Source organism: Balaenoptera borealis (genome assembly GCF_965194805.1).
Source record: "Balaenoptera borealis genome assembly, chromosome: 1".
NCBI classification, from domain to species: domain Eukaryota; kingdom Metazoa; phylum Chordata; class Mammalia; order Artiodactyla; family Balaenopteridae; genus Balaenoptera; species Balaenoptera borealis.
In genome coordinates, this window is record NC_138860.1 from 190,987,483 (window position 1) to 191,004,538 (window position 17,056).

General features: G+C 48.0%; 1 long non-coding RNA gene across 2 annotated transcripts in view; it reads left to right on the plus strand.

Moving 5' to 3' along the window:
• The window catches only part of LOC309606113, a 42,493-nt gene extending 26,296 nt beyond the window's left edge, over positions 1-16,197 (plus strand). The window contains exons 1-3 of one of the 2 annotated variants that reach the window (XR_014231664.1): positions 1-1,941; positions 7,131-7,183; positions 15,105-16,197. The exon at positions 1-1,941 is cut by the window's left edge and continues 26,296 nt beyond it. This is a non-coding gene — a long non-coding RNA (uncharacterized lncRNA). Of the gene's footprint in view, positions 7,184-15,104 lie in introns of both variants that reach the window. The other variant, XR_014231663.1, reaches the window with a different exon arrangement.
• The last annotated feature ends 859 nt before the right edge of the window (positions 16,198-17,056 follow it).

The window sequence follows — 17,056 nt, forward strand, 5'->3', positions numbered from 1 at the left end:
AGGGTGATCTGCGTCACTCAGAGCCCACAGATTTAAATGTTCATCTCATCCACAAACACCCTCCTAGAAACATCCAGGATATTGTTTGGCCACATCACTGGGCACCTCGTCCCAGTCAAGCTGACATGTAAAACGGACCATCGCAAACTCCTATCCTAGGTCACAAACAGAATTTACGAGATTGTGTTGAAGATGGACGATTAACGATAAGCATAATACAGAAGTAAAAGCAATGCGGTAGGTTAGGCAGTGAGTGGGAGGGGGTGACTTTAGATGAGGTGGCCACGGTCAGGCTCCTTCAAAAGGCACATGTGAGCTCAGAGTGACGGGGCCAAATGAGAGAGTCAGGCAGACACTTGAGGGTAAGGACTTTTGGAACGAGGGGCAGTGGATGGGGGAGTGCCTGGAGGAGCAGCAGGGAGGTCGAGCAGGGGGGCGAGGAACGGTGGTGGGAACGGCAGTGGAAGTCTTTAGGGCCAGCTCAAGAGCCCCCGGAAGTCTCCTTTGTTCCCAGGGATCGTATGGTCATTACATTAAAAGGAATGTGGACTTGAGGGCAGGGCAAACTTGGGCTCTCCTGCACCCTCGCTGCATGGACTTCGGCAGGTTGACTCATGTCTCTTGGTCTCGGTTTCCTTGACTGCAAAGTCAGATGCCAACAGCCTTGGAACGTGGCGGTGGGATTTAACCCGGTTGCCTGGCGGTGTATCTCAAGACTGGAACTTGCTAGAAGGAGGCTCTTTTGTCTTCTTTACTTTTGTCTTCCTTTAAGGTGGCTCAGAGGGGCTTTGAAAGCCTTTCACAATTTGAATGTCTTTAAGCCACAAAGACATTTTAAACCACAGACATCCTTTCCTACATGTTGTATTATTAGCATGATAGAAACTATGGATATCGATGAATACACTTTTCTGCAGATTTGGGATGGACTTTCTTCTGCCTGTGCAAGCATTTGAATTGTACATGCAGTGTCATTGATTAGGAAGTGGTACCGCTGGAATCAGGATGGTACACACTCAGCCACGTAAAATTGTGCCAAAGAAGATTCTTCTCCATCCAACCCTGGACCTGCAGCCCCCCAGGGGCGCTGGGAATACAAGGGACAGGGTGTGTGCCGAGCATGAGAGTCACAAGGCACTGATGACAACCATCATATGTTGTCTTAGAGCTTGTTGTAAACTTTGGGTGCCTCTTATCTGATTTTTTAAAAAAGTTTGTGATAAAGCCTGCAAGCTGCTGTCTCTAACTCGGTGATTCAACTTTAAGACCCACGTTTCCTGCTTTTCCTCTTTCAAGTTTCTGGATCAGCCTAAAGGAAGTAGATCTTGAAGATGAGATGCTAAAAAGTGACTCTATTTGTGACAACTTATCTACACAAATCAAAAATTTCATGTTTTGCCCCCAAAATATTGGAAACAAAGGTTACTATAAGAGGTGTTTTTTTTTTTTTATCTTTTTTCTTTTCCATCTACAAGTATCAGTTTTGATTTTGGTGTTCCTCCTGATTCTCATTTCATATTGATTTTGCTTTAAGACAGAGGAACAGAATAATTTGAGACTTGTAAAATAGACTGGCACTAATATAACATAGGCCTTGTTTTGTTTCCATGCATGATTTCCTTGAGGAAAGAGCTTTGCTGGTTTAAAAGTGGTTTGACAAGGATTTCTTCGTGCTTCACTGCTAATCAGCTCCGGTTCTGACTATAATTTTCTCTGAGGTACGTTTTTGTTTTGTGGTCCATTGGCTTGAAGGAAGTGGAATTCCTGTGTGAGTGACAGAGGCGGAAGGGGAGCCCAGCACAGCACCCCGTCCCTATGTCAGGTGTGTGGCAATTCGCCTGCTTCCCTGTCTGTCCCATCCTCTCACAGGAGGCGCAGGAAGGAGTCAGGATCACAGGAATTCAGATGTTCACCTGGAAGGTTCTCACCGAGATCCCACAGGTAAGTTGGAAGAGCTGGGCCCTTCACTCTGCCCTCTGTCGTCAGGGACTGAGAAGCTGGGACTTTGGGGCACAACTAAGGGACACCAAGGCAGACAGCAAAGAGCAGACGCCCTTCACATTGACCTACCCGTCTGCAAGGTGATTAGCCAAGATGTGTGGGTGGCGATAACAAGCCGAGAAGAATCAATAATGACAAATGGTACTAACCGATATTTTTAGGGTTCTTGATAACCAAGAGACCCCTAACACCTCCCGAGGGCTAACTATATCCCAGGAGTGGCGGTGGGCAGTTCACAGGCTCCATCCCTAACCTGTGTCCACTCAGAAATGACTCTGCTTCGTCTTGCTTCTCAGACAAGGGAACCATGGCTCCAAGGAGTCAAGACCTCACAGCCTCTGTGGCCCCAGGCTGTTGTGTGTGGCCCATTGGGTGGAGGAGGGGGGGCTGGCAGAGGGCACATTTACCGGCCAAATCCTGACCCACTAGAGTTCAGGAAGATGTGTCTTGAGCTGTGGGAACAATGTCCATCTCAAAGGTTTCTCCTTGGGGCTCTCAGAAACACCTGGGCGTTTGGAGAATGAATCCAGAGCCAAGGAAGTAAAGAGAGAGCCGCCCCCGCGACTGTGTTTTTGGGGGCTTTCAAGAGGGACACAAATTGCCTCCAGGGGGAGTCAGCTCCAGGACCTCCAGGCGCCCACTCAGTCCTAATTCCGGACTGACCTTCCTGGAGTGGATGCTGAGCGTGACTCACAAACTACTTGCACGTGCAGGTGGGGACCCCTCGGAGGCGTCTGTGTTTAGATCTGAGCTTCCGATCAATAAATAACAAAACAGCAGTGTGGGTTTTGGAGAAGGCATCTTAAGCAGTGTTCACAGCAGGCAGCTTGGGGCTGTGGCCCACCCAACACCAATGAGGGGGAGGGTCCAACTCCCTCTGCATCTTCCAACCTCTGCCCTCAGGTCCCGACTGTGGGTTCACACTGATCTTTCCAAGTGAAAAGGACCCAGAATTCCACATGGATTGTCGGTGTCTGTTCAGGTGCCGTGTGTCACTTTCAGAAGTTTGTGCGTGTTGGGAGGTGTGTGTGTGTGAGAGAGAGAGATATTGAGATTCACCCCCGTGACTGGCAAACATCTAGAATAAAGTTTCTTGATGCCTTTTTGTGTGACATTTCGAGAAGATTAGTGTGTAGGTGCCCAGGTATTAATATTGATCTCTGCTCATTCCTTTGGGTAAACCGTGGCTTGAACACACCACCACTTGATTACTTCTATAAGAAAGAGCAGGAGAAGAAAATCGCCCCTTCTTTTTGTCTTTACGTGATGGCCCTGGAGGGCTCTGGATCAAGCAGGTGCAGGCAGCGGTGGGCAAGGGCGATTTTGGTCATTGTGAAGTCACCTCCGTGGGCCCCACTGACACCCCTGTTCCCTGCAAAGGCGCTGTGACTCTCCCCAAAGGTGAACCCAGCAGCCTGGGAGATGGCGTAGGCCCAGGACTCCAGCCTGTGGCTTTTCTTTCCAAGGCAGCATCAGTCGCCCTGGACCACATAGGGGGTGCTGCCGCTGTGTCCCATTTCTCGTGTGTCCCCAGCAATGGGAGTCCCTTCAGCTGCCCTCCGGGTCCTCCTAGGAAGGATGTGGCCAATCCTAATTCTCCAGGATGTGCAGCATGGCTCAGACGTGTTGGCAGGGGTGTGGTAAAGACCTCCCAGGGCAAGCCTGGTGTGTGAGCCTCTGTCCCCTCCCGGTGGCCCCGGGGGGATCCTGAGGACTCTGCAGTCAGGCCGGGAGCAGAAGGGAGCCGTTCCGTGCTCAACACGCTGGCATTAACCACAGCATTTATTCCTGCAATTATTCATTTATTTAGCCCATGTGATTGAGAATGACTCCACTTTGGCAGGATCTGTCCTGCTGATGGGTGGTGATTAATGTTAAGGGGACGGGTGATTAAAGCTCATTTTCACTCCGGGGTTTCTGGGAAAGACAGCACATCATTTGGGGTCTTGATAGGCGGTTCCCAGGGCCGTGGGCTGGAGGCTCCCCAGGGCTCCCTTCTCTAATTGCTTTCCAGAGTGGTTTTGCTTTAATTGGCTGCCCCTGGTGGTCTTGGGGACCAGAGGCCACGTTGTATCAGTAGCCAAGGATCTCATTTTATGACATAGACTCTAACTCTCTTCTTTCAGCCAAGTAGCAACTAATGATCCCAGCTGGACCCTCCCATCGAGCCTCTCCAGGGGCAGTTTGCCCTTTCTGCTTCACCGGGTCTGTTTGTTTGTCAGTTGTGTTTAACCAGCACCTGTTGTGGGCAGATGCTTGGGTTGGGATGGGTGCCAGGGTTCACCATGTCCATCCTATAGCCAGGATTCCAGCACAGGCTCTGGAACCTTACCCTATTAATCAAAGTTTTCTTGGGAGGATGGATGGATGGATGGATGGATGGATGGATGGATGGATGGATGGATGGATTGATGGATGGATGGGTGGATGGATGGATGGATGGATTGATGGATGGATGGGTGGATGGATGAAGCAGCAGCTGTCAAAGTAGAACACTCTCATGCACCTGCCTGGGCTCCTTCTGCTTCGAAGGAACCCAGGTGTCGATTGAAAAAAAAAAAGCACAACATAAAAGTTGAGAGTTATGTTTTATTCTGTGGACAAACTTAGGGCTTTAAGCCCAGGAGGTAGCCTCTTAAAATAGCTCTGACTGACTGTTCCAAAGAGGTAAGGGAGCAGCCAGGATATATAGGAGTTTTTGCAACAAAGACCAGGTAGTCGGACCATCAAAAGATTACTGTTAATTAAAGAAAACCAGACATCTCAAGTTAACAAATTTAGCACTTTTTTCTATGTTTGGGAAGATGCAAGAGTCTGGGCTCATTGAAATCATTCCTTTGATATTCACCTTACCTATCTAGGGCCAGTATCCTGTTCTTTCCCATCCTGAGTCCCCTCAGGGTGCACCTTTGAGGGTGGCTGCAGTGGTCAAGGGCTTGGCAGTGGGTAGCCCATTTATCTCCATCCTGAGTTCCCTCGGGGCTCACCATCAGGGGTGGCTGTAATGTGATGGCTTGATGGCCACGGTATCCTTTGTTTACTGATAGGCAGCACCATTTTTCGTTCACACAGGTATGTCTTGCTGGAATCCTGGAACTAGCAATACCTACAAAGCATCTGTCAGGCGTCAGGAGGCTGAAGTTTTCTCTTCCCTTGAGTCAGAGACATGACAGAAGGACCGCACCTTAAATAACTCCCAAAAACCTTGAAACTGGTTGCTCCTAGAATCGGTATGTAGCCTCTGGAGGAATTAAACTGAAGTGCATCCGGGACCCTGTCCTGGTTCTAACCGCTGGACAGGATGGTGGATATGCCCTGTAAACGTGCGTCCGAAGCTGCACACACGACGAGCCTGACCTCAAGTGTGGGTGAAGGAGAGGCAGGCTCCCAGCTCTGTCCTCCCCTCTGGGCGGGGCTCCATCTTCATGGACCACAAGGACCCAAAGCACGATCACACCCTTGTCAGTTGTCCTGGTCCTGCCACTGTCCTGCTCCCTGAGTCTTGTTACAATACTTCCTGGTGAAAGTGTCTTGCTTTTGGAAGAACTTAGTCCCGCTCAAATGCTCAAAGCATTTATGTAACCAAGGTCCTTGAGCTGGCACTCTTCACCATTCCATGTGCCGGAAGCAACGACGTCAGGGAAATGTCCAGCACAGTGCCTGAGATGCAAGAGGGACCCGTGCATTTCTGTCCCCTCCACTGTCACCATGGGACATGGGTGGCCGTGTGCCCGTGTCACCATGGGGGCACCTCTGTCACTGTGGGTACAGGCAGCCATGCACGTGACCTTGGCTGCCTACAGAGGCTGCTTAGATGTGGGTGTGTTGCCAGTGGACATCGGCACAACATCAAACAGGATCCAAATGAAACGGCCAGCTGTGGAAGAGGATGAGAGGCCTGGTTCTGTGGCTGCAAGAGGCAAGTGAAATCCCAGCGGGGCACCAAGGAGGCGGGTAGCTGATGGGACCCACAGAAGGGCAGGATGCCTGTGGGTCTCGGTGGCAAGAAGGGCAGAGCTGGTGGGGAAAGGGTGTTTGCCAAGAGCAGAGGTAAGGGCAAGGATGAAGAGGAGCCTGCCTGGGCTGGGGGGCAGGTGAGCCGGGCAGAGCTCAGGGAAGGCAGCCGGAGGGAGGCAGGTTGGACCCTTTCAGTGAGAAGCCCCTCGGTTTCTGGTATCTGGTACCGAGCGCTGTGCTGGAAGCAGTTTTAGACAAATGCTGATGATGCAGGACAGGAGGCCGGGACGGGGTTGGGGGGTGGGGGGGGGAGACTTCGCAGAGTCCTCTGCAAGACAAGGAACCAGGATGTCTCTGGTCATCCTGCCACCTTCTCACTAGCATTTTCCCCACAAAAACTCCTGTGGACTCAGGTTGGAGATGAAGCATCCCAGCTGAAGCCTGCAAGGCACTGGTTTCTGTGGGGGCAGTAGCTTTCTCCCAGGGATCAGCTAAGGGAGGGCAGGCTGTGACTACTGATTATTCCCAGTGTCTCCCAGCCACCGGGGCCTGAGCACTTGACCCTGGGGGCTGCACCTCAGAAATCACCACTGTTTGTCCAGCAGCTGCAAGAAGATGGTGCCCACGGTGGGCACAGAGGGGTCTCCCGAGCCCTGTGAAGTGGGAAGAGGATGGGGCTGTGTGGGGAGGTGGGGGATTTGGGGTTGGGATGCAGACCTTGGTAGGTGCGGGGATGCACACACAGTGCAGGAGAAAATAATCCGGCCCAAGTGCCGGCCAGTGAGGGAGAGGTGGCCCTGACCTAGCCTCCTGCTCCCTTCCTAGTTCTGCACATGCCAGGGTATTTGGGTGATCAGACAGCTGGGCTCCATTGGCCCAGACTTGAGTTCATTTGCTTCTGTATAAATTGTTCTCTCTCCATTGGAGGAAATGCCCATTCCTGGATTTTTCTAAAGCAAATTGAATCTGCTCTGAGCCTCCAGGAGATAAGAAGTCTGGAATCAGTTACAATACTGCCCCAGGTGGGACAAGGGCCTGGAGCTTCCCACTGCAGGACGCTGCAGGCGGCCTGGCCAGGTGCCCTTCTGCTCTGTGGGATGGTGAACCAGGTGAGCCTTGGTTACCCTCCCCATCCCTCTCTCTTCTCTGTCTCTCTCTCATTGTTTCTCCAGGGGGACCACAGCAGAGTCTGGTCACGTGGGTCCACAGATCAGGCCCTCTTCAGGTTAGTGACACCCATCCCCTGCAGAGGGCCCAAGGCATCTCTCTCTGTGTGTGGTCAGCCCCTAAAGATGCCCACACTCTAATCCCTGAACCTGTGGGTATCCTATGTTATGTGGCAAAGGGACTTTGCAGATGGAATTAAAGTTATGGGCCTTAATGTGGACATTATCCTGGTTTTTCTGAGGGGGACCTGTGTAACCCCACAGGCCCTTAAATGTGGGCAGGGGAGGCAGGAGGGTCATTAAGAGAGAACTGAAGTGTGAGAAGGACTTGACCTGCTGTTACTGGCTTTGAAGATGGAGTTGGGAGGAGGCATCTTAATCTGCTTTGACTGCCGTAGCAAGACACCCCAGATGGGGTGACTTATGAACAACAGACATTGATTTCTTGCAATTCTGGAGACTGGAGTCCCAGATCGAGGTGCCGGCAGATGTGGTTCCTGGTGGGGATTCTCTTCCTGGCTCCCAGATGGTTGCTCTCTGGCTGCCGTCACATGGAGAGAGAGACAGAGACAGAGGAAGACAGTAATCCTATCGGATCAGGCCCCAACATTTTGACCTCGTTTAACCTTAATCACTTCCTTAGAGGCATCAACTCCAAATACAGTCGTTCTGAGGCTTAGGGCTTCAACATATGTATTGGGGCGGGGGTGGGAGGATAAAATTCAGTCCACAGCACAGGCCAAGACTCAAGTAATGTGAACAGATTCTAAAAGTTGGAAACAGTCTCCAGCTGACAACCAGCAAGGAAACAGGGACCTCAGTCTTACAGGACAAGGAGCTGGATTCTTCCCTGGAGCCTCTGAAAAGGAGCCTGGCCTTGTCTCCTTCTTGGTTTTAGCCCAGTGACCCATGTCAGACTTGTGACCCATAGAACTGTGAGATAATACATTCATGATGTTTAAGCTCCTAAATTTGTGATAATGTTATGGCAGCAATAGAAGACTGATATACCCAGGATGTGGGCAACCATTCTCAACACTCTTCCCTCTATACTGGGCTCACCACCTGCTGAACCCACCACTCAGCTCCTCACCAGCCTCCCAGGGCTCAGCTCCAACCCAGGGCCAGAACACAAGCCTCCTCGGCTTCCACACACCAAGTCCTATGACCTACAATCAAATTAGGCTGCTTATTAAACCACTCAAGTATCCATCCATCCTTCCATCCAACCATCCATCCATTCATCCATCCACCCACCCATCCACAAAACCATTCATCCATCCATCCAACCTTGCTTCCATCTATCCATCCATCTATTCATCCATCCACCCACCCATCCACACACCCATTCATCCATCCATCCATCCTTGCTTCCATCCATCCATCTGTCCATTCATCCATCCATCCATTCATCAACCCACCCACCCATCCACACACCCATTCATCCATCCATCCATCCATCCATCCATCCATCCATCCATCCATCCACCCATCCATTCATCCATCCACCCACCCATCCACACACCCATGCATCCATCCATCCATCCATCCATCCATCCATTAAGCCAGGGACCATTCTAGATTGTGGGGATGCTCAAAGGACAGCTGAGTGATTAGGTGGTGTGTCTGATGTAGTCGGAGAGAGGAGAGGCAGATGGGGGAAGAGAGTGGCGTGACCTCCTTGACAGGCCATGGTTGGTGAAGCCTCTTCAACTCAGCACTGGAGCAACCCCAGATCAGGTGAGGGAGCCGGCCAGGCACGTGTCTGGGGACTTGATGACCATTTGCTGGAGGGCTGCTCTTTGCCAGGCCCTGTCCTCAGCACAGGGCAGGCCCAGGAACAGAACCAGGGTCCGGCCCTCATGCAGCTTGTGTGGCTGGCCACTCTCTCTCTCTCTCCTTCCAGGATTGGAGGAAGGGTTTGCAACAGGTTTACAATGGGCCCAGTGACACCTGCTGCAGAAAGGAAACAGGCCAGGGAGAGTCTCTAGGACCATCCTTGTCCTGTTTTCCAGGTACCATGACCAAGGCCCCTTCCAAGAACTGAGTCCTCAGGAAGTGGCCACTTCTGATTGATGGAGCAAGAGTGAATGTCAGTGCCCTGCCTTGGGGGGCAGCTCTGGCACCCAGAACGTTTAAGAAAGCAGTGCTCTGGTGGGCCAGATTGTGGCCCCAAAAGATCTGTTCATATCCTCATCTTGAAACAAAAAGAGTCTTTGCAGATGTTAAAGATCTCAAGATGAGATTATCCTGGATCATATGGGTGGGCCCTAAATCTAATGGCAAGTATCCTTATAAGATACACACAGAGTAGAAACACACAGAAAAAGGAGAAAGCTGTGTGGAGATGGAGGCAGAGGTTGGAGGGATGCAGCCACAGCCAAAGAACACCTGGGCCACCAGGAGCTAGAAGAGGTGAGGAATGGACTCTTCCTTAGAGCCTCTGGAAGGATCATGGCCCTGCCAACAACTTGATTTTGTATTTTTGGCCTCCAGAATTGTGACAGAATAAATGTGTGTTGTTTGAAGCACCCTGGTTTGTGGGACTTTGTCACAGCAGCCCTAGGATGAGAAAAGAGACATAGATGCAAACTAGTGGTATCAGTATTGCTGGGATAGCTTTGGAACACATGTGCTTGGGCCCCACTGTTGAGTTGGCAGTTGAGGAAATCCATCATTTTTAAAAGTCCCAGATGATTCTTGCATAGCCTGTCCATGGACCTGAGTTTGAGAACCACTGTTTTGGTCCAGTCTTCTTATTGAGCAGATGGTGAAACAGAATCTCATCCCTGACACCCCAGCACGTTAGGAGTCCAGGGTCCTGGTCCCAGCAATATCACTAACTCCTCGCTTGGGACCCTTTGCTGAATGGCTAGTGGATGGGCCAATGGTGTGGGTTAGGGGTTGCCCAGCCTTGCCTCTTGCTCTCCTGTCTCCCCTTGTTCCTTTGGATTATGGCTCAAAGCTGGGCTCAGGGACCTTGGGGATGGGGGACCAGTATCTTTGCCTTCAAGGAAGATGACTGGTGCTGATAATCCCACATTTTTCACTCCTTATCCAAGCCTCCTGCCATTTTGGAAAACCCCATTTGGTAACAACTTCCCCCCTGCCTTATCTTGCATGATTTCCTCCTTAGCTAAGATTCAGCCTGAATGGTTCGTGATGCACTGTACTTCCAGGTAAATCTGGGAAGAAGAGCATTAGCTCCACTTTATTCATTAGATTAATGAAATGATCCTATAAAGTCCTAAGGACAGTAAGGACAGTTTCATGAAACTCAGGTGTCCATCCCTTGGTCTTCCCCTCCCCTCAGGCAGAAGAGGGACCTCAGCCCCCTGGATGGGGTCAGACAGGGATCCCTAAGAAGCAGCATTGCTGTAAGAAGCATGATGACTATGTCAATATTACTACTACCATTTAGTTAAATTAAATCTACTCTTCAACTGTATTTGTAAGAAATCAATATATGGCACATGTATCTCTCTTTGTCCTGTCTTATTCTTTTCTATTTGGGTACATTATAATGGTTCTGTATAATTCAGAAAGGAAATCGAAAATGAAAGCTGCCAGGATTAATTTGTCACTGATCTATTTTCTCATATTCGGGACAATCACTAATGCATCGGAGCCCTTCCAGTCCCATGCTCTCAGGTCGTCATAATGGACTTTGGTCGATATGGCTTTTGATGGTAAAACTCACTCTCTGTGACCTTCTTGTGATCCCTCCTGTCATCCTGACAGTAAATGGTTGTGATAAGCTATTTTATGTTGTGATACGCATTCTTTAATCTGAAATATGTTTGCTCTCCCTGCAAATCCTACTGCAAAATGAAAGTCACTTTCCTCATTGATCAACAAGAGCCTTTACTGACAGTAATTGTGCCAGGAGCAGGAGATGTGGACATGAATGACCCACAGCCGTACCAGTGGTCTTAGTTGGGGACAAGGGGAACCCAGAAATTCCCAGCGTGGAGAGGGCTGTCCTAGGGAAAAGCAGCTGGGACTCTGGGGGCACAGAGCAAGAGCCCCATCGCCAAAGAGGGGGATGGCTGAGTGAGGGTTTTCTGAAAGCCTATAAGTTAATAATGGAGGACCTTCACATCTCTCAGCGGAGTGCAGTTGGTGGGTAGCTTCATAGTACGATGGGTTCTATGGTTCTACAGATCTGAGTTCAAATCCCAGGCCCATAATTAAGCAGAATCTCATCCCTGACCCCCAGCACCTTGAGAGTGCAGGGTCCTGTTTGCAGCTCTGTTACTAACGTCTCACTTGGGACTCTTTTCTGAATGGCTAGTGGATGGCCCAACAGGATGGGTTAGGGGTTTCCCAGCCTTGTCATCCTTGCTTCTCTGAATAACAGGCTTAAAGCTGGGCTTAGGGACCTTGGGGAGGGGGGACCAATGTCATTGCCTTCAAGGAAGATGACAAGTACTCACATTCCCACATTTTTCACTCCTGCCATTTTGGAAAACCCCAAATGAGTAACTACTTCTCCCTTGCCTTACCTTGTCTGGTTTCCTCCTTAGCTGGAATTCAGCCTGAATGGTTCATAATGCATTGTACTTCCAGGTGAACCTGGGGAGGAGAGCATTAGCTCCACTTTATTCTTTAGAGCAAAGTAAAGAAATGTTCCCACAAAGTTCTAGGGACAGTAAGGACAGCCTCAAGCAACTCAAGTGTCCATCCCTTGGCCGTCCCCTCCCCTCAGGCAGAAGGAAGACTTCAGCCCCCTGGACGGGGTCAACCATGGAACCACAAGAAGCAGCATTGCTCTTAGTGATATGATTCCTATATTTCTAAGCCTCAACTTCTTCATGTGAAAATGGAGATTGTAATGGTACCCTCTTGCTGGGTTTGTCATATATGGCCTTTATTATGTTGAGGTAAGTTCCCTCTATGCCTACTTTCTGGAGGGTTTTTTATCATAAATGTGTGTTGAATTTTGTCAAAAGCCTTTTCTGCATCTATTGAGATGATCATATGGTTTTTCTCCTTCAATTTGTTAATATGGTTTATCACAGTGATTGACTTGCATATATTGAAAAATCCTTGCATTCCTGGGATAAACCCCACTTGACCATGGTGTATGATCCTTTTAATGTGCTGTTGGATTCTGTTTGCTAGTATTTTGTTAAGGATTTTTGCATCTATGGTCATCAGTGATATTGGCCTGTAGTTTTCTTTCTTTGTGACATCTTTGTCTGGTTTTGGTATCAGGGTGATGGTGGCCTCATAGAATGGGTTTGGCAGTGTTCCTTCCTCTGCTATATTTTGGAAGAGTTCAAGAAGGATAGGTGTCAGCTCTTCTCTAAATGTTTGATAGAATTCGCCTGTGAAGCCATCTGGTCCTGAGCTTTGGTTTGTTGGAAGATTTTTAATCACAGTCTCAATTTCAGTGCTTGTGATTGGTCTGTTTATATTTTCTATTTCTTCCTGGTCCAGTCTCAGAAGGTTGTGCTTTTCTAAGAATTTGTCCATTTCTTCCAGGTTGTCCATTTTATTGGTATGTAGTTGCTTGTAGTAATCTCTCATGATCCTTTGTATTTCTGCTGTGTCAGTTGTTACTTCTCCTTTTTCATTTCTAATTCTATTGATCTGAGTCTTCTCCCTTTTTTTCTTGATGAGTCTGGCTAATGGTTTATCAATTTTGTTTATCTTCTTAAAGAACCAGCTTTTAGTTTTATTGATCTTTGTTATTGTTTTCTTCATTTCTTTTTCATTTATTTCTGATCTAATCTTTATGATTTCTTTCCTTCTGCTAACTCTGGGGTATTTTTGTTCTTCTTTCTCTAATTACTTTATGTGTAAGGTTAGGTTGTTTATTTGAGATGTTTCTTGTTTCTTGAGGTAGGATTATATTGCTATAAACTTCCCTCTTAGTACTGCTTTTGCTGCATCCCATTGGCTTTGGGTCACTGTGTTTTTGATTTCCTATTTGATTTCTTTAGTGATATCTTGGTTATTTAGTAGTGTATTGTTTAGCCTCCATGTGTTTTTGTTTTTTACAGATTTTTTCCTGTAATTGATATCTAGTCTCATAGCATTGTGGTCAGAAAAGATACTTGATATGGTTTCAGTTTTCATAAATTTACCAAGGCTTGATTTGTGACCCAAGATATGGTCTATCCTGGAGAATGTTCCATGAGCACTTGAAAAGAAAGTGCATTCTGTTGTCTTAGGTTTTGTTTTTCTACGTCCTCTTTTTAAGACCTCTTCAAGTTTTCCATGCAAGATGAGGGAGGCAATAAAAATTACGTTTTATGCAAGAACCAATTGTTTTGTAGCTGGAAGGCTCCCCAGGGTATCTCTCCATTTCTCATTGTCATCATCCTTGATTGAACATTAAAGGGAAATGTAATCATGTGTGTGGTGTCATTGACAAAAAACTGATAATGAATTACATTCCAGATGATTCCAAATGAAGCTTTGTTCTGTTTCCCTCTGCTCACACTTTTTTATCACCTATTACATAATATCATTGTTTAAAAGTGATAGTATGAGGCTGTAGGATCCACTAAGAAAGAGTAGTGTAGAAGTGTAGAAGGAGAGGATTTCTCCCAAGTTATTTGCCAATGTTTCATATACGATCACCCCTGGCATGTAGTAGATGTTCACTGAGTATTTGTTATCTACTAAATGGATAGTAGGTTGGCTTTCCAAGCCTATGAAGAAGAAAATTGTGAATTCCCATGTGCCCTCTCCCCACCCCACCACCCACTGCCACCCCCCCCACACACACATGCACACACACACACACACACACAAAATGCTAGTATTTGGGAGAAATTCAGTATAACTTCAATACCTTTTTGACATTCTGAGGGTCTATTATGTCTTTCTTTAGGCTATGCACGCCCACAGGAGAGAAGCTGCATTCTATCATGTGATATGACTGTTCCTAGGTTTGTCTCACTGGGAATGCCTTCCGCAAATTATTGTCACCACTTGTTTTTCAAGTCTCATATGGAGCAGAGGTTCCCACACCTGAGTGTCTATCAGAATCACCTGGAAGGCTTGTTCAGACACAAATTACTGGCCCCACTCTCAGAGTTTCTGATTCTGTAAGTCCTGGGTGGGGCCCAAGAGTTTGCAAGCCTAACAGGTCTTGGGCTGCTGCCAGCCAGCGTCCACACTTCAAGGACCCCCGATCTAGGGTTTTCTCATGCAGCCATTCATTTAAATCTGAGAAACCTGTATGACTCCCAAGAGGAAAACCAATGCTTGCACTTTTCTATACTTTCTGTAATGAGGGCCTATTAACTTTATCAATTAAAAATCCATTAAACACATACTAAACGCATACATACCCACAGCACCAGGCCCTTCTGGATCATTCTAAAGCTCCTTCCATGGTTTTGGGCTTACTGAAAATTATTAATTTAAAAACAAAGGGCCAAAGCCAGCCTAGGAGAAGCAAGTTTGATGGGTACAAATTGCAAGTTCTCATATGCAAATGCGTAATAATAAGTTGTTTCAGCAGCACATCTTTTATCCCATCCCTTCTGGAAGGATGACACCTCCTGCCTCGTTTTATTGAGAAGATTGATGGTCTAGGGTAGGGATACAGACTAAGCTCTCAGTGTTTCCTTCCATCCACTCCTCATCCCCGAGCACGACCATTGTAATAAATGCAGTGTAAAAGATGGGGCTGTCAGCGTAATGAGTTCTCCAGCAACAAGACAGTTGGTGATTTATAGACAAGTATCCATGTTCCCCTTTGTTCTTAACCTATAGTCAATAGTGAATGAGAAAGTCCAATGGAGATTCATGGACAAACCAGTTTGGTTGTCTTATAGACAGAGTATCATATGTCAATATAATATTATTAACATCCAGGAAAAAAAAGAGGTATTGTAAGAATCTTCCCTCATTTTTCTTTGACCATTTACTATATCTGAACCCTAGCACATTAGCACACTTCTCAGAAGTTATGTCTCTCCTCTCCTTTTCCCACCAGGCCTCCCTTTCTTCTTTCCCCAGATTGAAGACTCACCTGTACAGAAGGCTCCTCCCTGTTGGCACAGAGTATGAAGGTTTTGCCCACACACTGATGGATTCCTCAGGACCAGAATCCACGGTGTCTTCTGTCCACACCATGCTGCTGAGGGCCACACTGTCCCCTCCCTCTGGCTGAGATGAAAAAGGTTTTAAAATGAAGCAGCTCAAATCCAGTCTGAAGCCACAAAGGGACCTCTGAGCAGGCAGAGGCTCTTCCTTTCTCCATCCTCCCCTGAGCGCATGGTCTCTCGCCCCAGGAATACAGTCAGGAGTGGCCCCTGTTGGATCCAGAGCTCACTTGTGTGCTGTAGCAATTGGGTGATAAGACAAAAGAATAGCGAACCAAAATAAAACTTTTACTACTGCTAAGGCAGTCTGGAGAATGTGGTCTAGGGGTGCAGCCACAGGGAGCTTCCTAATTCTCAGCCCCCAGATGAAACTTACCCGGGGTCATCACAAGCAGAAGAGCCACAAATGGAGCAAGGTGAAGACAGAACTAAGCCATCCGACACACTGCCTTTTCCAAACTCACCAGTGATTCTTGTCGAGAGATGGAGGGAGGCCTTAGGTGTTACAGACATAAATGTCCCTTCCCATGGAAATGTGAAGCCAAGAGAAGGAGGATCCGCTTCGTCTACAACTTCTGATTGGAGTATACAGCAACTCACATCCTTTGAGACATCCACTGCGGTGTTACCTCTTCTGCCAAGAGAGCTGGGGCCAGGCAGAGCTGTTGTGGACCGTTTCACAAAGAAAGAGGCACACTGCCTTTGTCGTGTGTGCCAACAAGGAGGGTGAAGTCTCGTGGAGGAGTGTCACAAAGACTTCCTTTAGATTGTTTGTATCAGTTCCTAGTGTTGGGGATGCACAGGTCCCTCTGTACAAACAGAAGCCCCTATCAGCAGGGGAGGGAAATGGGTCCCAGCCCTCTGTCTACATGTGCCCCCTCGAGGCCCCTGTCAACCCAAACTAGCATCAGTGTCCCTCTCAGATTTCCTGTCCTCACCCCCTTGGTCCCTCAGACCAGCCCATTCACTTTCATCTCAAAGGAAAGAAAAAGTCTCATTTATCTTGACCTGGTGTCCATTGGGCCTCTGAGATAGGGGTTAGTCTGTTTTTAGGACCAGAAGGGAGAATCTCCACGTGATTTGAAATGGAAATAGAACTTCCAAGAAAGAAACAGTGATGGGGGAGATGGAGATTGTGCAAAGGAGAAAGGAGGAAGTCAGAAGGAGGGTCTCCATCACCGGGCAAAGATCTTCTAGGAAGCTGGGCAGCGTGTCCCGAGCCTGCTTGAGATTGGCAGCTGCCTCCAAAAACAGTCCAGGAGGGCTTCCTCTTTTTGGAACTATCCCTTTGAAGTTACTCACAGCCTGCAGCAGCCTCTGGGCTCCTCTCTCTAAAGTCACTAGTGGGAGGGGAAGGTTGCCCCTCCCGGTGGAAGCTTTGAGCGTCTCCCTGGGATACTTAGCAGTCAGGGTGTAGAAGGGTGTGGAGTGCAGTGACCAAGAACGCCCCAGAGGCTCTCCTCACTGCTTTACAAGGAAGGGACTCTGATCTCCCAGGCCACGTCCGTGTCCCAGGATCCCACACTTTGATAAAGAAACTTTAGAACGACGGAAAGGGAAATGTGTTGAGGAAAAAAAGCCCTCTTGTTTATCTATTGTCTAACACCAAAATCCACACTTTTTTCTTGTTTTATCTCTTCTTTGTCACTGTTGCATTGTGATTGTCCCAATTCATCATTTCCATCTTGTCCACGATGTGGCACCTGGAGGAGAAAAATCCTCAGAGTCTTGCAATTCGCAGTGTTTATGCAGATGACTGAATGGATTTATGTCTTTAATTAAGGCGATGTTCCTGGGAATGCACCGGTTAAACCGTGGAGCAGAATGTAGCATTGCCCATATGAGACAGTGTTTGTCCTTTTAATT